The sequence below is a fragment of the Polypterus senegalus genome, chromosome 9 (assembly GCF_016835505.1).
Source record: "Polypterus senegalus isolate Bchr_013 chromosome 9, ASM1683550v1, whole genome shotgun sequence".
Taxonomy (NCBI): Eukaryota; Metazoa; Chordata; class Cladistia; order Polypteriformes; family Polypteridae; genus Polypterus; species Polypterus senegalus.
The window spans coordinates 138,342,262-138,366,406 of NC_053162.1; the positions used below are offsets into that span (position 1 = coordinate 138,342,262).

Sequence of the window (24,145 nt, forward strand, 5' to 3'; positions counted from 1 at the left end):
GTTGTTAGTGTAGAAAAACCTGTTATGCCATGCTCATCTATCATGCAGTATGTCTGACATGGTTTACTTAATTTTAGAGGTTCTCAAGATTACTCCTGGGAATCTGGATTTCATTCAAACCAATTTCCTAATAAGAGGCCAGCCCCTACTTGCATTAAAACACTTTGATTACTCATAAAGTTTTTGTTTTTAGGTTATAAAAATACCAAATTATACATAGTTTTATGAGCAAATCAATACATGATATCAATACATACTGTACTTTGTTTTTCTCTTAATCTTGTAGCAAAACACCATGCCAGCATAGTCTGACTCAAGAAAGAGATTTTTTATGGGTTTTAAGCTAGCTATACTAAAAAAAACCATTTACACAGTCACTCTGGATAACTAACTGTGTCTGCACTCTGAGTTTTATATCTCTTCGCTGGCAGCATTGGAAGCCGTGGCTAATTTGCATAATGGTTCAAGCAATTGTGCACTTCCACCTGCTGGAATGCAGTCAGTTGCTGCTGTTCCTGCTGTTATTGTTACTGAGAGCACCGTTACACAATGTTTCCTTAACATGGTGGCTTGGTATTGTACTGATTAGCCCTTATTGTCATGGACCAAAAATCCTGGGTATGAATCCAATTCTTTGATTTGCATGTATGGAGTTTGTATGTTCTCCCTTTGTCTGCACAGGCTTTTATCTTTGTACTTTGCTCTTTCTTCCAAATTCCAAAAGATGCATGTTTTGGGTTATGTTGGTGTGTGTGTGAGTAAGTCCAGTGTTTGTCAGATATCTTGTCTAGAATTGGTATCTGCCTTGCGCCCAATGTTGCTGAGATTGGTTTTGGCCCCTGCAACCAGAAACTGGATTCATGTACTTTATTAATGTTATATTTCCACAAGATTTGTTCATCTAATTTTATTTCATGATTGCTTTTTGAAATGCATCATGAACATGTAAATATACAAATCAAACTAATTAGCTATACCACTAATTACCGCATAGGGTTCCTGTCAGACCCCTGTGGGATGTCAGTGGGATCTACCAGACCAACGGTGGGCCAAGCTAAAGATGTTAGTCCAGAAGAAGACAGGGAAGAGAAAAGTAAAAGGTAAGTTAAAGGTAAGAGTGAGAACACTCAGTTTTGGGACAATGACTTGGAAAGGATGAGAGTTAGCAGATTTGATGGAAAGATGGAAAGTGGAAGTGGAGGAAACAAGAAGTTGGAGTAAGGAAAGACAACTGGAAGGAGGATTTAAGATGTTGTACAGTGGAGAAAATGAGCAAGGGAGAAATGGTGTAGGTACAGTAGTATCCAAATTACCAAAACATAGTCTTGTCAGTGTCATTGAGAAGAGTAATAGAGCGATGAGTGTCAAGCTGGGCCTTAGTGAGATGGCAGTTAATGTAATTTATACACATGCTCCTCAAGAGGACTGTGAGGAAAAGGAGAAGGATGTTTTCTGGGCACAAATGTAAGAGGAGCTTATGGAAGTACAAGAGGGAGAAAGGGTGATTGTTGGTGGTGAACAAAACGGGTATGTGGGAAAGAGCAGAGAGATGATAGAGGGGGTACATGGAGTGTGGGGAGTATGGAAAGATATGTGGAAGAAGAGAGAGATAGTAGATTTTGCCATGACATCTGATTTGAATCATTTAATGAATCATTTTAATGATTTTCTGGCCTAGAATCTGCCTGTATGGAATTTACACATTCTCCTTGTGTATAGCATACATAATTTTTCCTCCAATATTCCTCCCCAAATTTGCTCAGGCGGAACTGTATGCTGCAATGGATTGGAACGCCATCTAGTGTTGGTTTCTGCTTGAAACAAAAGGTTCTATGACCATGATTGGGATTAAGAAGGTTCAAAAATGGTTAGAAATGTGGATAAACTAAAAGAAAGAGGTCTGTCTTCTGAACTCAGACTTTGTTGAACTGAAAATCGAGTAGCCACAGTAGAATGCCAGCACCAATTTAGAAAAAAAAAACGTATTTTGTGATAAATATGCAGGATAAAGTGTTTCTGGTTTAGTAAATTCACCCCTTTATTTTAGTCAAGAGGCAATGGATGTATTGTGTGGATGATTGGTTCTAGTCCTAAACGGCCACAGAGGCTGTACATTTCATTTCAATCATCTCCTGTTGTTTAAATGAGTCATTTGTTATTACATCCGAGATTAATGTTTTATTTTATGAATCCAAATATCTCCATAAGGGTTTATTCACCTCTTATAGGAGTTTGTGAACCAAATCTTCTGAATATAACGATTTTGTTTAATTATTAATTTTTAGACTTCTAGGCGACTAATTTTTGATAATAATTAATACTTGGAAGTAAATGAAGGGGCAAAATCTACAAAAAAAATAGGTAAGTAAAAACAGAAAAGAAAAATGGAGGCTCCTGTGTTAGAATATATGATAAAAGGTACAAATTATATGTGGAGGTTTGTACAGAATATAAGCAGAAATAGCAGAAACATTTTATAACTTGCTCAATCCTGTTCAGTGTCGAGGTGGCAGAACGCAAACCCAACAACATTGGGTGAGTGGCAGAAACCAAACCTCATGTTACATTAGACCAGCTTAAAGGCTCACTTGTGTACAGAGTCACAAAGTGTCTTTGAAATGAAGGAGGTAAACACTGTCAGGGATGCCAGGGGCTACGACCCTACCGGGACGCCGTGAGGGACCGGATGTGGGTCTGCGCCCACCCTGGATCACGTGGGGGCTGCCGCCCTGGTTGCTTTGGGGGCCACGGGTTGAGGGCATGGAAACCCCACCCTGCAGTGGCCCATGGTCACCGCCAGGAGGCACCCCAATGCCTTGGGGACCTGTTACCTCAGCACTTCCGCCACACCCGGAAGTGCTGGGGGGAGGATTGAAGAGGACACCCAGTGAGCTGCCGGGAGAACAGCCGGCACTTCCGCCACGCTGGGGCGTGGCTAACGGGGGAGTGTCGGAAACACCTGGAGCTCATCCGGGACATATATAAAAGGGGGTGTCTCCCTTCATTCAGGGCTGGAGTTGGGTGGAAGAAGAACGAGGCAGAGAGAGTGGAGGCGGCCCGAAGAAAGGCATTGAGTGGCCAGGACTGAGTTGGGGTTTGTCTGGGTGCACTTTTGAACTTGCATATAATATTTATAGTGTAAATAAACGTGTGGTGGTGGAATTGCAACATGTCCACCTGCCTGTGTCCGGGCTGCGTCCATATCTGGTGTAGTCGGCAGGATGTTCCTCCTGTTTCAAGGCGGGGACCTGAAAAATTTTATCTTGTTGTGGACGGCCCGGCGCAGCAGGGGATCCCACCCACGTGCCGCGGGAGCGGTGTGCACACAACCCCAAGGGGTAAAAGTATACCACGGACCGTCAGGGGTCCACAGGAGAGCTGTTTTTCCCTGAGGCGGATCAACGGCGTGTGGAGCAGGGCTGCAGCAGGCTCCCGCGAGCGCACCGTTGCTGGAGGCGCCCGGGACGGCATCGCGTATAGGGAGGAAGGCAGTTGCGTAGAAGAGCTTCATTTGCCGATCCGACGGCGCGGCGCTGGATTCTCCAGCCGGAAGTGCACGGCAGGGAAGGTAGGTTTAGCCGTCCCCGTACAGCATGAGGGAGGGTCTGCTGAACACGGCTGTGACTCACAGGATCAGCTTCAAGTAAGCAGCCCTCCGACAGTAGGTGCGGCGCAGGAGGTTGTGCACGCGGCGAGGGGGGCGTCCATGAGGACGCTGGTTGGACACAGGCTGCTAAGTGCCCCGGGTCCTAGCGCCCTCTGCCCTGAGTCAGCCGCGGTCTCGCGCCGCTCTGTAGGGATACAGATGGGAAAGAGTCCCTTTCTTTTTGATAAGGGGACTCAGACCGTCAAGGCGTCCCAGAGTGAGAGGAGGAATTTGAGGCTGAGTGCCGGTTCCTCTGATAGGTTGGGACGCGATGCTGGGTGCACGCGTCCGGGTGCCCAGGCAGCGGTTCTGCCCCTGAGTTTCTCTTCGATACAGGGACGGATCCCGGACAAGCAGTAGGACCCACTTCGTCGGGGACCTGCCCTCGGGAGTAGGACCGTCTGTCAAAAGATCTCTCCGCTGGTGTGTGGGTGCCACCACGGCTGGAGGAGGCTGCAAGGGAGCGAGTGGCTCCGAACAAAGGGGCGCAGAGGCCTCGGAGGGTGCCGAGCGAGGGGCCCCGGGGTGTCGGTAAGAGGGGGGAGCGCAACCTGTGCGAGGCACAGGAGGGCACCAAGTGGTGGTGCTCAGGCCGCATCTCCGCCCCTTTTCCTGTTTGGAGAGCAGGACTGGACCTCGGCTATCCTGGGGTAGGACCCACTTCGGGGGTATGCTGCCCTTGCGGGACGTGTGGCTCTTCCCGAGTGGTCTTCGCTGGCTGTGGGGCACAGTCAGGGATGCCAGGGGCTACAACCCGGCCGGGACGCCGTGAGGGAACGGATGTGGGTATGGAAGCCCCACCCTGCAGGGGCATGTGGTCACCGCCACGAGGTGCCCCAATGCCTTGGGGACCTGTTACCTCAGCACTTCCGCCACACCCGGAAGTGCTGGGAGGAAGATTGAAGGGGACACTCGGTGAGCTTCCGGGAGAACAGCCGGCACTTCCGCCACGCTGGGGTGTGGTCAACGGGGGAGTGTCGGAAACACCTGGAGCTCATCCGGGACATGTATAAAAGGGGGTGTCTCCCTTCATTCAGGGCTGGAGTCGGGTGGAAGAAGGACGAGGCAGAGAGAGTGGAGGCGGCCCGAAGAAAGGCATTGAGTGGCCAGGACTGAGTTGGGGTTTGTCTGGGTGCACTTTTGAACTTGTAAATAATATTTATAGTGTAAATAAACGTGTGGTGGTGGAATTGCAACATGTCCGACTGTCTGTGTCTGGGCCGCGTCCACAACACATACAAACATGACAGTGCCCAGGCTAGGAGCTGCACCCCGACTGTGAAGCAAAGATATTTATTTAGGTCAAGATAGTGACATTTGCCAAAATGTTTATAGAAAAGACCAACAACGCAAAATTTAAATCCTCCTCCTCATGACTTGGTCCTCCTTCTACTTCTCTTCTTAAGTTCTGTGCAGCAATTACTCCTGGTTCCATTTCTCACTTTATTAATACATCTCTAGCCCCTGGCTGTGTTCCTTCTTCTCTTAAAATTGCTTTGGTTACACTTATTGTTAAGCTCCATCCTACCTTAAAAGTTTCAGGCTCACCTCCAACCTCTCATTCCTAGCAAAAGTGCTGCAAAAGGTTGTCACTAAGCAACTTCAGACCTGTTTACCTAAACAGGATCCTTATGAACTGTTTCAGTCAGGTTTTTGCTTGTTACACAGCACTGAAACAGCATTCATAAAATATATTAATGATCTACTTTCATCTGCTGATGCTGAGGTACTGTCTCCTACCCCTTGACCACAGTGTGGCCTTTGACACTGTAAACTGTAATATTGATCTATTTCTCCTTTCTCTAATTAGCATTTCTAACACAGTTCTGTCCTATATTATAAACATTTTATCTGTCTTAAAGAAGTAATTTGTTGCAATTGGTGGACATAAACTCTCTTCTGACTCTGTTGCCCAAGATGTACCTTAGGGATCTGTTCTCAGTCCAATTCTTTTCCTAATATATATGCTCCCCTTATAATAAATTATTCACCAACATTGTCTCAGCTTTAATTGTTTTGAAGATGATACTCAGATCTATCTTAATACCAGGTCTACCACTGAGCGGCATCCCCACTGTCTACTGGAATACATTTTTAATCTAAATAACTGGCTGCTTATAAATTTTCTTAAACTGAATACTGAAAGCACTGAAGTGTTATTAGTTACCCCTAAGTCAAATGCTCCTAAGATTTTAGACTTCAGTCTGCTTCTGTATTGATTCAATCTCCACATGTTGTACCTAATTTAAGTGTTCTTTTCAACTCATCACTTACCTTTGAGCCTCATATACAACAACAACAACAACATTTATTTATATAGCACATTTTCATACAAACAGTAGCTCAAAGTGCTTTACATATTAAAGAATAGAAAAATGAAAGACACAATTATAAAACAAAATAAATCAACATTAACATCGAATAAGAGTAAGGTTCAATGGCCAGGGGGGACAGAAAAAACAAAAAAACTCCAGACGGCTGGGCTGGAGAAAAAATAATAAAACAATTGTTTTATTAGCATATAAGCTCACTTATCAAAAATGCTGATTATCACGCAGAACTAAATATGACTCTAAAACACTTGTTAATGCTTTCATTACTTCATGCCTTGACTACTGCAACTCACTCTTTAAATGCCTTTCTGTTAAAACACTCTCTAAATTCCAATATATCGCACATACCAAGCAGAGCAGACCACATATCTCCAGTCCTTCACTGGTTGCCTGTTTCATCACATATCATATATACTGTAAACTGTCAGTCATTACTTTTAAAGGCTTGCATGATTTAGTTCCTACATTGGTATAATCCTCCATGTGCTCTTAGGTTCTCTGGTACTGGGTTCCTAATGGTCCCACAAACCAAACTTTCTTCAGTGGGGTGACAATTCATTCATTGTCGTGGCTCGCTGCATCTGCAACTCCTGAAATTAGCATTTGTGCGACTGTTCACTTTCTCCTTTTAAGACTAATTGAAAACATTTCTGCTTAATGAATACTTTTTGAATACTAAATACATATTTTTCTTCAGTTTTAGATTTCTGTATATTGCAGATAACTTGCATTTATTGGGGCACAAAGCAGGGAATATAAAGAAATACTGCAGGTCTTTTACTTCAGTTGTGGACCAGGCCTGTGTATGTTCATCTATTTGTGTCCAGGTTTTTATAGCTTGTATGTTTGCTGCCCAATAATAAAACAGAAAGTTGGGTAGAGCCATGCCACCTTCTGCCTTAGGTCTTTGTAGAGTCGCTCTTTGGATACGTGGATGTATTGAGTTCCAAATAAATGAGGTTATTGTTGAATCTAATTGCTTAAAAATTATTTATTCATGTATATTGGAATGTTTTGAAATAAAAAAGAAGCTTAGGAATAATATTCATCTTAACAACGTTAATTCTTCCAGCTAGAGTGAGATTAAGGTTTTAACCATCTATACAAGTCTTGCCTAATCTTTTCCATGCAGACGGCAAATTTTGTTGATAAAGAGCTTTGTGTTTACTTGTGATGTTTACCCCTAGGTATTTAAAACTGTTCTGCAATGATAAAAGGTAGGGTGTCTAATCTAATATTATATGCTTGAGAATTCACTGAAAAGAGTACACTTTTATCCATATTAATTCTGAAACCAGAGATCTTTTGAAATTTTGTAAGTGCTGTTAGGACTGCAGGCACATAATTTTGTGGGTCTGATATACAGTATACAGTACCATATCATCTACATATAGAGAAATTTTCTGTTCCAGTCCTCTGATAATCCCCTTTATCTGATCAGCATTTCGATAGTGAACCACCAGTGGTTCAATGGCGATTGCAAATAGCAGTGGTGACAAGGGGCATCCTTGTCTGGTACTGCGTTCTAGTTTAAAGTACTCTGAACAAATATTGTTAATACAAAATGAAGTTTCTGGATTGGTATACAGTAGTTTAATCCATGCACAAATGTTCGGGCCAAACCCAAATTTCTCTAATGTAGTGAAAAGGTTTCTGCATCCAATGATAATAGTATTTATGGGGTGTTTGACTTTGTTGGTGAGTATATTACATTAAACAGGCGTCGAAGATTGGAAGATAAGTGTTGACCTTTGATAAATCCACTTTGATTTTGTGATATTACCAAAGGCAGCACTTTCTCCATCCTTCTAGCTATGATTTTTGAGATTATCTTAACATCATTATTCACAAGTGAAATTGGTCTGTATGATGCACATTGTAATAAGTCCTTATTTTGTTTAGGAAAGACAGTGATTAACGCTTGGCGAAAAGTTTGAGGTAGAATTTGATTATCTCTAGCTTCTGTAAATGTTGCTAATAGTAGGGGAGCTGGCTGAGGGAAGAATTTCTTATAAAATTTTGCAGGGTAGCCATCAGGGCCTGCAGCTTTCTCGCACTGAAGTGACTTTATAGCATCTAGTAATTCTGATAGCGCCAGAGGCTTAACCAGTTCCTCCGCACTAAAAGTATCTGTTTGTGGTATCTGTAATATATACAGAAATATATTAGATTGTGTGCTGTCTGCTTTAAACTCAGTAGAATATAAGGATTTATAGTAGTCTCTAAATGTGTGCATTATATTTTTATGGTCAATGATTTTGTCTTCGCTCGTGTTGGTGATTACTGGGATTGCATTGCAAACTTCTTGCTTGTGGATTTCTTGAGCTAAAAGCTTATTAGCTTTCTATCCGTGTTCATAGTAATGATGTCTGGATTTATAAATTAGTTGCTCATTTTCTTTAGTTGTCAAGAGGTTGAATTCAGAATGCAGAGCCTACCTTTTCCTATGTAGAGCCTCGCTTGGAAGCCTGGCATGTTCTTCATCTATTCTAGTAATTTCACATTTTAGCTCTGATACTTTCTTGGTTTCTAATTTATTTCTGTGGGAAAGATATGAAATAAGCTGCCCTCTTATGAAGGCCTTTAGAGTTTCCCAGGGTATTCCTGTAGAAACCTCTGAGGATATATTTGTCTCTAGGAAGAAACTGATTTGTTTGAATATAAATTCTGTACAATTCTCGTCTGCTAATAGAAGCGGGTTAAAACGCCATCTGCGAGGTGGGTGTGTGGGGCATAGTGACTTTAGCGACAAGATCAGAGGTGCATGGTCGGAAATAACAATAGCATCGTACTTGCAAGATTTAATCGTAGTCAAGAAATTATTTTCTAAAAAGAAATAATCAATTCTTGAGTAGCAATGATGTACTGGTGAGTAGAAAGAATGTGTTTTTGAGTTTGGTTTAGAAACCTCCAGGGGTCTGATAAGTTGTGGTCAGTTATAAACTCTGAAATTATCTTTGCAGTGTTAGATGTAAACCCCCAAAACCATCCCAACTCCCCCGTGATAGGTCCTATCTAAGAGTGGATTTAAAACACAATTAAAGTCTCCAGCCATTATAATTTTATGAGTGTTCACATTGGGAATGGATGCAAATAAATTTTGTATAAATTCCTTATCATCGACATTAGGTGCATAAACATTTATCAAAATCATTTTACAGTTAAATAAGTTGCCCATGACCATCACATATCTCCCTTCAGGATCCGATACTACATCTGATGCTACAAATGAGACTGTTCTATGTATGAGGATTCCCACACCTCTAGTTTGTTTTGTAAAGCTGGAATTGAACATTTGGCCAGTCCAGTCCTTTTGAGCTGGAACTGATCCTTGCTTAGTAAGTGGGTCTCCTGTAAAAATACTATTTTAGCATTTAAACCTGTTAGGTGAGAGAATACTTTGTTTCTCTTTAATTCATGATTCAGGCCTTTAACATTCCAGCTCACAAAGTTAACTGTTCCATCATGGAGACATTGATTCTGAATTTTTGATGTCATTTTATAGTCTTAACTGTAAGTGAGACAGCTTAAACCTTAATTTTCTATTTCCCCAAGAGTTATTGCCATGCAGCCTATTGTTTCATTGGTAGTTGGAAGTCATGGTCCTCTGACATACCTAGAGACAGAGCACATCCAAAGCAAAACAAGTCCCCACTTAGCAGCGCTTTAGGATTAAAAAGTAGAGATATCTATTGCCAATATAGTCTAAATACTATAGTCTGGGCTTTTACCCATCTGATCTAGGTCAGTCTCTGAAAGGCCATACCTTGAGCTTGAACTTGGATTTGTCGGTCTGGGCTTGGATGTAGCTTTAGTTTTCTTTTCCATTTCTTTCTGAGCCCCATTCTTGCTGGCCATGTTTATATATGCTTGCATATACTGTAGTAGAACCCTCAGGCTGGATAAATACAGGATATCTCATGATAATAAGAAAATAATATTAAAAAATAACACCGCTGCTAATGGAGCTCCGCTTCAGACGTCCAGTTTTAGATTTCTAACCCTCTTAGAAAGTAACTATGTTGTGTCTATATTGTTTGTCCTGCAGTTTGTCTTACATTGTTATAATTATTTGGTTTTGCATCCTTATGTTTTTAAATATTTTGCAAAGTGTCCTTGGGTTTGAGAAAGGTGCTATATAAATTAAATATACTAGTATTGCTAATTGTTTAGCAACTGGAGTAAAAATCTACAACCTACTACAGTATATACATTTGGTGGGTGGCATGATGGCAGAGTGTATAGCTCTCCAGCTCATGAATCCAGTGTCGTAGGTTTGAAATCTGAACTTTGTTGTTTGTGTTGAGTTGGCATGCTTTCCATAGTCTGAATGGGCTTTACTCTAGGTACTCTGGTTTTCCTTCCACTTCCCTGAAGATGTATACATTAAGGTAACTGGCAGTTCCAAATTGGCCCTTTCATGAATTTGAGTCAAAGTGTGACCAATAGTAGGCTCAGTGTTGCAAACCTGAATTTTATTACACAGGTTTAACCATATGTTATATATGCTTGTTAATACTTTGGAATAGGGGCAATCTACAATGCATCTATTAATTATTTACTGCTACATAAAATCAAACTAACAAATATTATATATTTTGTTTTTACACATCTCAAAGATTTAATTGACATTTTATTCAGTTGCAAAAACTGAAACTATCTCTAGATATTTTAGACATTTCTCTTTTTGACCTTGAGTCTTCTTGTGTAACAAGAATATATCATATTAGTAACAATCTCAAAGCAGAGACCAACACTGAATGTAACATGAGTCCATTGCTGAATATGTCCACATGCACATCCCCATAATCTGTCAATTCATCATTGATGCTCACTGTCTCAGTTATACACTACTGTCCTATAAATGTCACAAAGCCACTTTATTAAACTTTCAGTTTAGGAAGCTCCTAAAGAATAATGGAAATTAATTAATTCTTAAAACACAGTTCTTTTTGTTAGGATCTACCTCTTTCATGTCTTATAAATTGTCATTTTCACTTGAGCAACCTGCCATTAGCTTTGCTGCAAATACATAGACATATTTTAAACATTAAGCACACGCCTACAACTAGGAGAATTTTAATCAATAAACAAAACAGAAAAGAGAAAAAAGGTTCCTTCAGGACAGATTAAATCCTTATCAGAGAGTGTAAGGCAAATCAGAGTTAGAAGCAATAATTCCATGCAGCACCTGCCACTGTAGATAACAAGTCCTCTTGTTCCATCGTGGCACATGCCTACTGATATACTCTCTGCCCCACCCAGGCTCTCCATCAATGGAGTGTCAGGGAGATGACAAAATAGATATTAGCACTGCGCCATTGTAAAATACAGGGTAAATACAGCAACATAGTCCATCTTGAGAGGCAGTGTTATTTTTCTAAAATTCTAAATAACAATACTAGTAATCCCAGAGTCTTCTTCTCTACAACTGAGTCTGCTAAACCCAGGTCACCCAATGGAATGCCTCCAAAAAACTTCCAGTGAAACTTGTGATGCTTTTGCTTTATTTTTTAATCACAAAATTAATGATATTAGAAATAATATAGTACATCTCCCCAATACTGATCCTCTTAAACCCCAGTTCTCTATTATAAATAAATTAAATTCTTTCACAAGAATAGATTTACCTGATTTATATAAAATAATTTCTCAACTGAGATCCTCCACCTGCATCCTTGACCCAATACCAACATTTTTTTTCAAAGAAGTATCTGGCATACTAATTGATAATATTCTTGACATAGTAAAGTCGTCATTAGATACAGGGGTGTTACCAGACTTTCAGCTGTAGTTAAACCCCTGCTCAAGCAAAATAATCTTGACTCCTCTGAAAATTTTAGATGTATTTCTAACCTGCCTTTCTTAAGCAAAATCCTAGAGAAGGCAGTCATTACTTAGCTAAATGACCACCTCAATAAACATGCTATTCTTGATAAGTTTCAGTTGGGTTTTAGAACAAATCACAGTACAAACACTGCACTCGTTAAAGTAGTAAATGACTCTGGCAGTGTCTTAAATTGGTTTGAGTCCTACCTGGCAGGTAGAAAATTCTTTGTTAGTTGTGGTAATTATACTTCAAAGACACATGATATTCCACAAGGCTCTATCCTGGGTCCACTACTCATTTCAATTTACATGCTTCTCGTTGGTCAGATTATCTCGGGGCATAACGTGAGCTACCACAGCTATGATGATGACACACAGCTGTATTTATCAATAGCGCCTGATGACCCTGACTCTCTTGATTCACGGACAAAATGTCTTACTTGTGTATCTGAATGGATGAGTAGTAATTTTCTCAAACTAAATAAGGAGAAAACAGAAATTTTAGTGATTGGCAAAAATGGATATAATGAGGGTATTAGAAATAAACTTGATCCATTAGGAATAAAAATTAAGACAGAATTAAAGAATTTAGGAGTAACAATTGACTCTGACCTGAATTTTAAATCACATATTAATCAGATTACTAGGACGGCATTTTTTCACTTAAGAAATATAGCAAAAGTTAGACCTCTTATAAAATTGCAAGATGCTGAGAAATTAGTTCACTCTTTTGTTTTCAGTCAGCTAGATTACTGTAATGCACTCCTCTCAGGACTACCAAAAAAAGACATCAATCGATTGCTAGTGCAGAATGCAGCTGCTAGAATCTTAACTCAGAAAAGAAAATCTGACAACATCTCTCCAGTTTTGATGTCACTACATTAGTTACCTGTGTCATTTAGAATTGACTTTAAAATACTGATTATGGTTTGCAAAGCCTTAAATAATCTTGCTACATCCTATATTTCAGAATGTCTTTCACCTTACACTCCTAATCGTAACCTTAGATCTTCAAATAAATGTCTGTTTTGTAATTGCAAGAGCTAAACTTAAAAGTAGTGGTGAGGCTGCCTTCTGCTGTTATGCACCTAAAATCTGGAATAGCTTACCAATAGAAATTTGCCAGGCTAATACAGTGGAGCACTTTAAAATACTGTTAAAAACACATTATTTTAACATGGGTTTCTCATAGCTTTATTTTAGCTTAATCCTGATACTCTGTATATGCATTTAATTATCATTATCATTATGGTGGCTCCGAAATCCGTACTAACCCCTAATTTCTGTGCTGTTCTTTTCCCGGTTTTCTGTGGTGGCGATCTGTGCCACCACCACCTGATCAAAGCACCGTGATGTCCCTACATTAATGGATTAACGGCCAGAAGTCCACATGGCCATCATCATCAAGTTCTTCTATGTGAACCCTGAATATAATGAGGACTGACTGAGGTCATTTATGTTCAGTAGAATGCCTACTGGGGCCTGGTGGTCTCGTGGCCTTGGAACCCCTGCAGATTTTTTTTCTCCAGTCGTCTGGAGATTTTTTTTTTTCTGTTCTCCCTGGCCATCGGACCTTTCTTTTATTCAATGTTAATTAATATTGCCTAATTTGATTTTTTAACATATTTTTTCTTCTTTTCTCTTTTTTTAATCCTGTAAAGCACATTAAGCTACATCATTTGTATGAAAATGTGCTATATAAATAAATGTAGTTGTTGTAAAGAGAAACATAGAAAGCTAGATTGATTGATTGTATCATGTTAAAATGCTGATGTTAAAGGAGTTTCTATTTTACACCGAGAACATTATTATGAACACCACAAAAGAAATAAGGCTATTTGTGTTGACATCCAAAACTGTAGTACAAAGTTAAGGCTGTCTTGTCATTACAATTGACAGTGTCATCTGTGCTTCAAACTGCTTTTTTTTGTTTGTTTTGGCACTGTAACAATTAAAGTTGTCTTTAAATACACCTAAGCGTTGAAACAGTGGCACATATTTAAAGATCTGACTTTAGATGTGTCCCCCTAGGTGAGAATGTAATATGATCCTATCACATTAAGTATTTTAATATGTATTTTTTTAATTAAAATAAAGTAGGAAAAATTAAGAAATGCAAATGTGAAAAATTAAAATGTTAACAATACATATTCAGATGTACATTTGATGCATTTTGTTAATACAAACAGAACATTTGTAAATGTTACATTTTCAGCAAATACTGTAAAGGTGGATCTTAAGACAACTTGCTGTGTCATATTATTTGATAATTTATATTTTTGATGTAAAGTGCTGGATCAAACAGATTTGACAATGTTATGTTACAGTATTTTACCTAATCAAATATTAGTCACATTTTCTATAACTAGACTTCAGTGGGTAAAATGATTGTCTTTGGTTCCTTACTGCTCTTACAGTATAAACCTCAGTGTTGACATTCTCTCACACAATAAAATTAAATGTATCTGTCTCTTGATTCCTGAGAAAAGAGGAATTAATATCTAAATGACAAGAGCATTTTAAAGTTCTATCCTGGCCTTTTCCATCTTTCCATTTATAATGGAATTCCCAAAACTTAATTAACATTCTGAACGTCACAGAAAGAGAGGGAGAGAAAAAAAAATAGAAAAATACATTATAATGAGGCGGAACGGTGGCGCAGTGGTAGTGCTGTTGCCTCGCAGTAAGGAGACCTGGGTTCTCTTCCTGAGTCCTCCCTGCTTGAGTTTGCATGTTCTCCCCATGTCTGCGTAGGTTTCCTCCAGGTACTCTGGTTTCATCTCAGATGCCCCACAGCAGCTGGACCCCATGACCTTGCCTAACACCCAGTCCATGCAAGCATTAAACAGAGTTCAATACTGAAAAATAATGGCTGTAAAATATCTCCCCCATCAGGAAAAAAACTGCAAAAATAAAATGTGAAGGTTTTTGCAGTGTATATAGAGGGTATATTGTGATGACTAGGGTGAATTCTATTAACATAAATAATGGAAACCAGGATTTTTGATTTAAATCAAATTTTGGATGACAGATTTACTGTATTTAAAATCTTGTTCTTAACTGTATAGAACAAGTTTAGTCTTTTTGTTTTGAAAATCTCTTTAAAGACATCACTTATTCACATCATATGTTCTCCATAGAGTACCCCTTTCAGAAAATCTCCTAAATTTTCTGATGATGAAGAAAATTGCTTATCCTTTTGAAGCACTAGCCATTATAATGTCCTTTCAGAGGAAGTGTGAAGGGTGTCTTCTACAGAGTCCTCTTTCATCTTTCGTATGTAGAGTTCTCTTCCTACGGTTACTATTCTAAGGATAAAAAAGAAAAGACACTGACAATTCCCCCCAGTAGTATCTCCAACACTTCTGGAGGATGGAGGGAGTTATGAATGAGAGCTGATTCTTTTTGAAACACTGTATGCCTTGGATGTGGCATTAACATTGACATATAAGGTTCTTATAATTCTTAATGATGAATTTGTATGGTTGGAGCATCAAGGATACCTGATAATTGTTAAACACTGTTTCTGGACATTAATTACAAGGCCAAATTATTTATTTCCAGGATAAATTTGTGATCCAATGAATAATATTTTACTCTCATTCAACAGCAGGACAAATTTTTATTTATTTATTTTTTTTACATAGGTGAAATATAACCTCTGTTGCATGAAACATAGATGAGTGGTAATGGTTTACAGTATTTCAGAGAGATTACTACAGTCTTTAATTAAATTGAAGCCAAGAGAGGTATCTGATTCATTTATTAACTATTTGGGAATATCAATATAAGAAAGACACTCACCAGTACTTTAGCAATAATTTTCACTGACACCGCTGGCCAGTAAAATGCCACTTAGTATAGCATAGCATTAGACACTGCTTTTAGGCACCTGCGTTTCTACAAGATTTTCTTTCCTGGCCCTGGTCTTAAGTACAAGGAAGAGAAATTAAAACCCAAATGTTTTCGAGGACATTGTGATGCTCGATGACATCACTTCATTGCCACTCCTTATTCAGGAAAAGATCTCAGTCATCCTATGTGAGAAAGACTTTCCGAGAATGTTTGTCATAAAGCTTATGGAGCCATTTCTGGACATGATCACAAACAAGACTTTGCACAATACCTTGGCAAGCTCTGTAGGTTGTGCTGTTTTTTGCTTCTTTTCTCTTTCTCTGATGTAGAACCCTCATTCTCATCTGAGTTTACCTCTGTTATAGCACATCTTTATTTGAAAACTAACAGTGTCAGATCAGGTGGAGCATGAACGTGACTGAGAGTATAAAAGTGAATAATAAAATAAAACGCAAAGTTTTACGACTACCATACATTTTTACACTGGCTGTTACAGAATCAAATAAATCACATGTATGTTTTTATTCTATAATAGTAATAATAATAGCTGCTCACTACTCAAAATGGGTAAAGCATGAAAGACACGTAATTGAACCCTAAACCTCTCGACTTGGAGATTGCAGTTCTTACCTCTGCACCACCCAAGCTGACATATAGGAGGGTGTGTGTGTCTTATGCTATCCCAATCTCTTTTACTTTGGTTAAATTCTAGAAAAAAAGCACACTTGATTTATTATATTTGTGTCTTTTGTGAAAGTTTTTATTTGATATTTAGACTTCAGTCTTCACACATAATACACTTCATGGCAGTCTTTAGCCAATTATTAGTAGAACATGAAAAAATGTTCTCTTCTCTTTATGTGTTCAACATCTATGAAATGTGCAATAGCAGGCTGCCTGCTGCCTGTGCTGATCGACATATTTGCAATATGCCTGCTTTGTGCTGATGTGTGCTTTGCAAACGCTAGAGTCTGTTGAGAGTTGTTGGTTTGTTCTGTAGTGTGAGATTTAAATAAAAAATACATTTTGCTCTTAAAAACTTGGGTTTTGGTTGCCACTAAGGAACCGTGTGGGAATTTTTAAAGCTTTTTTTCCCTTTAGAAGGGTTTTTTGCTTTTTTTCGCCCACACAAGAGCAAAAGTAGCTGGGTGTTTGGAGGTGCGCTTGGAAAAGTTACACTTGTACCTATTCTTGTTATCTGTATTTGAATTAGCATCGAGGAGGAAGGGTAGAAAGCAGCAGTAACTGATATCGGGTTTTGTAAGTAAATAACCACGTCGTCGTAACAGCAATTCCTTAGTTTAAAGGAAGAGAAAAAAAGGCAGAGGATGACTTCAAAGCAGTAAAAGGAGGAAGGCTCAGCAGTGTGCAGGTAAGCAGCCAGCGTTAAGACGCCGATCAGGCACAAGGAGTTGTAGGTGCCAATAAGGTAGTAAAGTTTTATTTATTTGTTTATTTTAGATTAAACAGTCCTTAGCGTCCAGAGGTAGAACAGTTAAGTGGGCGACAGCGTATTGGTTCATTAATACGGGGGAATACAAACAGTGCGAGTGAAGAGCTTATAAGTAAGAGGAGCACAAAGTTAGGAGAAGAGACAGAGAAATGTAAACCTCATAGAAAGACAAAGCAGGCAGCTGAGAGGGAGAACAGTACAGGAGCTTAAGGGGAAAAGGTGTAAAATATCTGTAGCAGATCTTAGTGTTACCATTTAAGCTAAGGAGCAGCTGAAAGAAGTTAAGGCAGTTTAGTAATCCCAAATCAAATTTTCATAATGAGGCCAGTGCAATGCAAGTCCTGTTGGATTTTGGACTTTTAGATGATGGTTTGGAAGAGCCAGTTGTCTATGAGGGCTACATCTGCAAGAGATGCCAGCTGATCCAGCACCTCGAGCTCAGGGTCGCTGAACTGGAGGAGGAGTTGGCTGACCTGCGTTGTAATAGAGAATTGGCGGACTTGGCCCAGGTGTCCTTTAGAGAGATAGTGTGCACCCCTAAGGTGGCGCGGAAGGAGATTCCAGACCAGACAGGTAGGAATAGGTGGGTCACGGTCACAAGGTGTAAGGTAAAGGGTGCACACTGTCCGGGGGCATCAACCCCAGAATTAGAAGTGTCTAACTGTTATCATGTCCTTGTGGAGCTGGACGGTGACTCTGATAATTCTGAGGTGGTAGGCAGGGTTGAGGAGCCCCAACGGGCCACCTCAAAACCAGTTCCCAAAAAGAGAGAGGTAGTGATAGTTGGGGACTCAATCATTAGGGGATTGAAGTGCAGGTGTGCTCCAGAGAGAGAGAGTCTCGATGGTGTGTTGCCTTCCGGGAGCACAGGTGGGAGACCTCCCTGGAAGGGTGGATAGGCTCTTGGCCAGAGCGGGGGTGGATCCAGTTGTCATTGTCCATGTTGGAAAAAATGACATACATAAGGGTAGTCTGTCAGTTCTGCGATCCAAATTCAAAGAGTCAGGTGCCAAGCTGAGGAGCAGAACTGACAAGGTAGTCTTCTCCGAGTTCTGCCTGTGCCACGCCCAGTCCAGGTAAGATTGAGGAGATTAGAAGGCTTAACGCTGGCTCAAATCTTGGTGCAGGGTAGAAGGGTATAGGTTTATGGGGCATTGGGACTCCTTTTGGAACAGATGGGACCTGTTCGCCGTGACGGGTTACATCTGAACTGGAGGGGCACCAATGTATTGGGGAGGCGTATGTGTAGGCTAGTCGAGGATTGTTTAAACTAGGGAATGGGGGCAGGGAGTTTAGGACAGGCCAGATTTAGATCTATACATGGAAGAACAAACAATGGTGTAGAAATAAAAATGCATAGTAATGTAAATTTTAAGCAAACACGTAAAGATAGAAGGATTAACACATTAAAAATAGCTTGCCTTAATGCTAGAAGTATCAAAAATAAGGTAAGTGAGTTGGAGTTGTATGTAGCAGAGCATAATTATGATATTATAGCAATAACGGAAACCTGGCTAAATAACAAAGATGGGGATGAGTGTAACATAGAGGGATACACCTGTTTTAGGAAGGATAGACAGAACAGAAAAGGAGGTGGGGTTGCTGTTTATGCCAAACAGGAATTAAATGTAAGTCATCTTCAGTTGGATGATGAGCCCCATCTTAGTGAGGACATGTGGCTTCGCCTGGAAAATATTAGGGAAAAGGTCTCATTTTAGGAGTGTGTTATAGACCACCCAATTCAGACAGTAATTTCAACACACATCTTTTAGTAATATCAAAAGGCAAGTTTACAGGGGATATTATAGTCATGGGGACTTTAATTATCCAAATATTAACTGGGATAACCTTACAGATGGAGGAGCACAAGAGCAGGAGTTTTAGAAGTAATCAGTGACTTTTTTTAACACAGCATGTTAAAGCACCAACAAGGGGTGAAGCCTATCTGGATTTAGTATTCTGTAATAATCAGGATAGAATTGAGGGTGTAGAGGTGATTGAACCACTAGGGTCAAGTGACCATAATGTAATACAATTCTCAGTATTTTGTAAGAGTACAGATGCAAAGACTAAAATTGTTAAGTTGAACTTTAGTAGGGCTAATTTTGAGCAGATGCGACAAAGTCTAAGTAGGATAGACTGGGATAAGCTTTTAAATGTGGAGACAGTCGAGGAGCAGTGGAACAGGTTTAAAATGTTTTACATGTAATGCAGGACAGATACATACCTAAATTTGGAAGTAATAGGAAACTAAAAAAAACTCCACGATGGATTAATAAAGATTTAAAAAGAAGTTGCAAAGGAAAAACTGCTGTATAAGGCATATAAGACTAATGACTGCAAAGAGAATTGTAGAGTGTATGTGAACATGAGGGCAACCATTAAGAAGGATATCAGAGAGGCTAAAAGACAGTTGGAGAGGAATATAGCAGATAAGGCGAAAGACCCCAAGAGATTCTTTCAGTATTTTAGTAGTAAAAGAACAGTTAAGGAGGAGGTCAAGTTCATCAGGAATAGTAAAGGGAATTAAAAGATACAGACAATGAAATAGCAGATGCCCTAAACTTACATTTTTCTGAGGTGTTTACAAGTGAGCAAGTGGATAACCTGCCAGAGGTAAACGCAACTACTAAGGAGGTACTGAGGGATTTGGAAATTGTAGAGGGAGAAGTGCTGCTCAGATTAAATAAGATGAAATCAAACAAATCACCAGGCCCAGATAATATTTATCCTCGTGTTCTTAAGGAGGCTAGTGAGTACATATATAAACCCTTGACACATATTTTTAGGAAGTCACTGTGCACTGGAGAGATTCCAAAGGACTGGAAAATGGCAAATATCATCCCATTATATAAAAAGGGTGACAGGGCAGATCCAAGCAACTATAGGCCAGTAAGCTTAACAAGCATCACAGGAAAATTAATGGAAGGAATTATTAAGGATAAGATTGAGCAACACATGACAAGGACAGGAGTTATTCTGAACAGTCAGCATGGGTTCAGAAGAGGGAGGTCGTGTTTTACTAACATGTTGGAATTCTATGAGGAGGCAACAAAAGGATACGATCAAAGTGGAGCTTATGATATTATTTATCTGGACTTTCAGAAAGCATTTGATAAGGTGCCACATGAGAGGTTGGGCATCAAGTTAAAAGAAGTGGGAATTCAGGGTGATGTTTTTAGATGGGTACAGAATTGGCTCAGACACAGGAAGCAAAGGGTGATGATGCGAGGAACCTCATTAGAGTGGTGTTCCACAGGGGTCAGTGCTAGGGCCGCTGCTATTTTTAATATATATAAATGATTTAGATAGGAATATAAGTAACAAGCTGGTTAAGTTTGCAGATGATACCAAGATAGGTGGATTAGCAGATAATTTGGAATCCGTTATATCATTACAGAAGGACTTGGATAGCATACAGGCTTGGGCAGATTTGTGGCAGATGAAATTTAATGTCAGTAAATGTAAAGTATTACACATAGGAAGTAAAAATATTAGGTTTGAATACACAATGGGCGATCAAAAAATCGAGAGTACACCTTATGAGAACGATTTAGGAGTCATAGTGGACTCTAAGTTATAATCTTCCCAACAGTGTTCAGAAGCCATTAAGAAGGCTAACAGAATGTTAGGTTATATAGCACGATCTGTGGAGTACAAGTCCAAGGAGGTTATGCTCATCCTTTATAATGCACTGGTGTGGCTTCATCTTGAGTACTGTGTGCAGCTTTGGTCTCCAGGCTACAAAAGGACATAGCAATGCTAGAAAAGGTCCAGAGAAGAGCGACTAGGCTGATTCCAGGGCTACAGGGGTTGAATTATGAGGAAAGATTAACACAATTTACACAAAGAACGATAAACACTTGGAATAAGTTACCAAGTAGTGTGGTAGACAGTAAGACGTTAGGGACTTTAAAAACTCGAGTTGATGTTTACTTGGAGGAAATAAGTGGATAGGACTGGCGAGCTTTGTTGGGCTGAATGGCCTGTTCTCGTCTAGAGTGTTTTAATGTTCTAATGCTCTAATTTAGGGTGGCCTGGGATTACAAGTTTTTTCATAGGCTACATGGATTCTAGTATTAACACTAACCACTCCTAAACATAACTTGGGCCTAGTGATGGACGATGTTTCCAGCTGCCTCTATGGCATGTACACAGTTGGCTGAGAGGGGAAGTTCAATCTCTTGTGGTGACATGGTAATTCCCAAAAACGTCATCATCAGGGGCAGTGGAAACCTGGGATGTAACCGCGCCCCTTGAGGTTGAACCCGACCCTCTCTCACAGCTGCACTTTCAGTTTAAGCAGACTCCAGCTTCTTTTAAAAGGGAACAATGGAATGTTGATTGCCTTAGATTTGCAAAAAATGCAATAATTTTAGTTAATGGCTGTTGCACTCAACATCCTATGCCACAGGGCCTGCACTTTGTGACCTTGTTTATTGCATAGAGGAGCACAAGGGTGAGGTGCAGTCACTGCTGTTAGTCTCACGGTCTTACCAGCAGCAGTTCTGTGAACTGACGCACACCCAACCCATCCCTAAAGAAGTCCTGATGGACCAAGTGATGCCCTTTCCCTCAGAGACTTTCAGGACAGTTACTTAAGCAGTTAAGTTACTTATGCATTTAAAGACCTTGGTGTATCATCCTCAAACTGATGATCATTCTCAAACTGATGATCACCCTCAAACAGATGCTACTTAAGGAGGTCAGCTAAGATAGAAGGAAGTGGGATCAGCTCCTCCACCATGTCCTTTTTGCACATCAGGATGTCCCATAAGCCTATACATTTGAATAATTGTATGGATGTCAACCCTGGAGCATATTGCATATTCTAAAGGAATCACGCAGTTAAGTGATGAATTTGCGAAGATTTCAACCCATTCTAATAGTTCACATAGAGAATGCACAAGCAGCTCAGGTCCTCTGTTATGACTGTGGCACATCTCTGCGGGAGTTCCACCCGTGAGATCAGGTCATGGTACTTGTTCTTACCTCCCATTCCCAATTATTGGCCCATTGTCAAGGCCCTTACAAAGTTAAGGAGAGAAAGGGACTTGTTGATTATTTGGTGAAACAACCCAATCATTTACCGAGTTAATGGGTATATCATTTGAATCTGCTAAAACCGTGGAAGGATAGGGATCCAGACTGCTCCTCCAGACAGCCCCGTTCACTATTTGCTTACAAAATACATCTTAACTTTGGCCTTAATTTGACCGCCAACCAGCTATGGGAGCTGGAAGCAGTTAACCTGTACGTCCTGAAGGTAGTGAGTGAGAAACCCAGATGGACCTTTACCTGATTGCACATGACATAGTGACAGAGACCCGGGGTGATCACCAGAGAACGCCTGTATCGACTTCCCAAGGCAAAAAGGGGAGAAGTGGAGCTAGAGATCAAACATATGATGGAACTAGGTGTGATAGAGGAGAATCATAATTCCTGGTCAAGCCCAATTGTCTTGGTCCCTAAGCTGGACAGAAGTCGAAGGTTTTACAATGACTTCTAGCGACTTAATCAAGTGCCGATGCTCTTTCACGGGTTCGCGACCTCTCAGTCAGGAATGCCTGACCCAACAGGTCTGGGCTGGGTGGGGGGACTGTGTCACACTCATACACATGAGAGGCAGCAAAAGGATTCAAAACAAGGTAATTTTAGAGACTGGCAGAGTGCTCTGACCCTTTCTCCTTTTTCCCTGTAGACCAACCACAGGAAGTTCCTCCTGGGCCTGATGACGTCACTTCCGGTTCCAGCTTGATGACATAATTTCCAGTTACTCCCCAAATTACGTCATTTCCACTTTCTGGCTTTAAAACGGCCATATTCTTTCTGTTACCTCAGTTCTGTGTTGGACTCATGCCTGTAAAGATCTTTTACTCAATTTTGCCTTTTTTATGCCAAACTTTCAAGTAGCCGATACAGGGTGGCTGCCCCAAACCATTTTGTTGTGTCATGCCATATCATTTCACATTATATATACTGTATACCTGAAAGAAAATAAAAAGACGTAAATTAAATAACAGCTTCTAAATAGTTACACTCTTTTACTTTATTCCAAGTGTAAGAGAAAAATAGGAAAGACAAGCAAAAGTCCAATGTTCCAGAAGGAAAAGATAAAAAGCAACAGAGCAGCAGGACTTGGTCAAGTGCTTCACACTATGGAGAACTCCCTCAAGCAGACAGGAATCAGCAAAACTGAACAGAGTCTGATTCTTCCTGTCTAAACACCAAATGAGACTGAATGTATGTTTGAGCACTAAAAATAAGGAACTATTAAGGGATCATCTTTTAAAAGTTGTATTTCTTGTGTGAAACTGCAGATAAAGGAGCAGAACATATTTACTACTTATCAGCAATTTCTTACTCTAACAGTTTAAGAGAGAATTTAACAGTTTCTGTCTCATGTGAAGACACAAACTGTAGAGCTACATAAAAGTAATAAAATAATTAGACCAAGCAGGTTTTAGAAATGGATGAATGGGCAGAGGGATGGATTATTCTTTTTTCAGTGGGCATCTTTACTCAAATAATCTTAAAAACAAATTATACCTATGTGTGATACATGAATGTACTGTAGAAATAAAAACATACTTCTGTAAAAACATTTTTAGATACTGTAGTATTAAGGCTGTATTCTCTTCTGATGTAATTTGCAACATCTTAGAATAAAGAGCAGAATTGTTGCTAGGGACCTGTAATAACATGCATTATTATTGGAATAAAAAAAATCAATCAAGATGCAGTATGACTTTACAGTATTAATTAAGATTTTTTTGTTTGCTAGCAGACTGTTTTACAGCACACGAAACATCAAAGTAAACTGTTTAATAAGGTTAGATATGGGGAAACTTGTGGTTTTGTCAGAAATACTCACTTTTATGCATAGAAAAAACTAATATTTCATGTGATTCATATAATGCATAATGCCATTCCTATACTGTAGTGGTTAATGGTAACATTATAACATTAAGATATTCTTTTTAGCAGAAACTGTAAAATATGTATCAAAGTTTAAAGCAATGTGAATGG

The 24,145-nt window shown here is 39.8% G+C and overlaps 1 long non-coding RNA gene across 1 annotated transcript; it reads left to right on the forward strand.

Moving 5' to 3' along the window:
• Nucleotides 1-530: 530 nt before the first annotated feature.
• LOC120535010 lies at nt 531-23,062 on the forward strand. Its single transcript, XR_005634843.1, has 3 exons — nt 531-618; nt 995-1,100; nt 22,818-23,062. It is a non-coding gene; the product is annotated as an uncharacterized LOC120535010 (long non-coding RNA).
• The last annotated feature ends 1,083 nt before the right edge of the window (nt 23,063-24,145 follow it).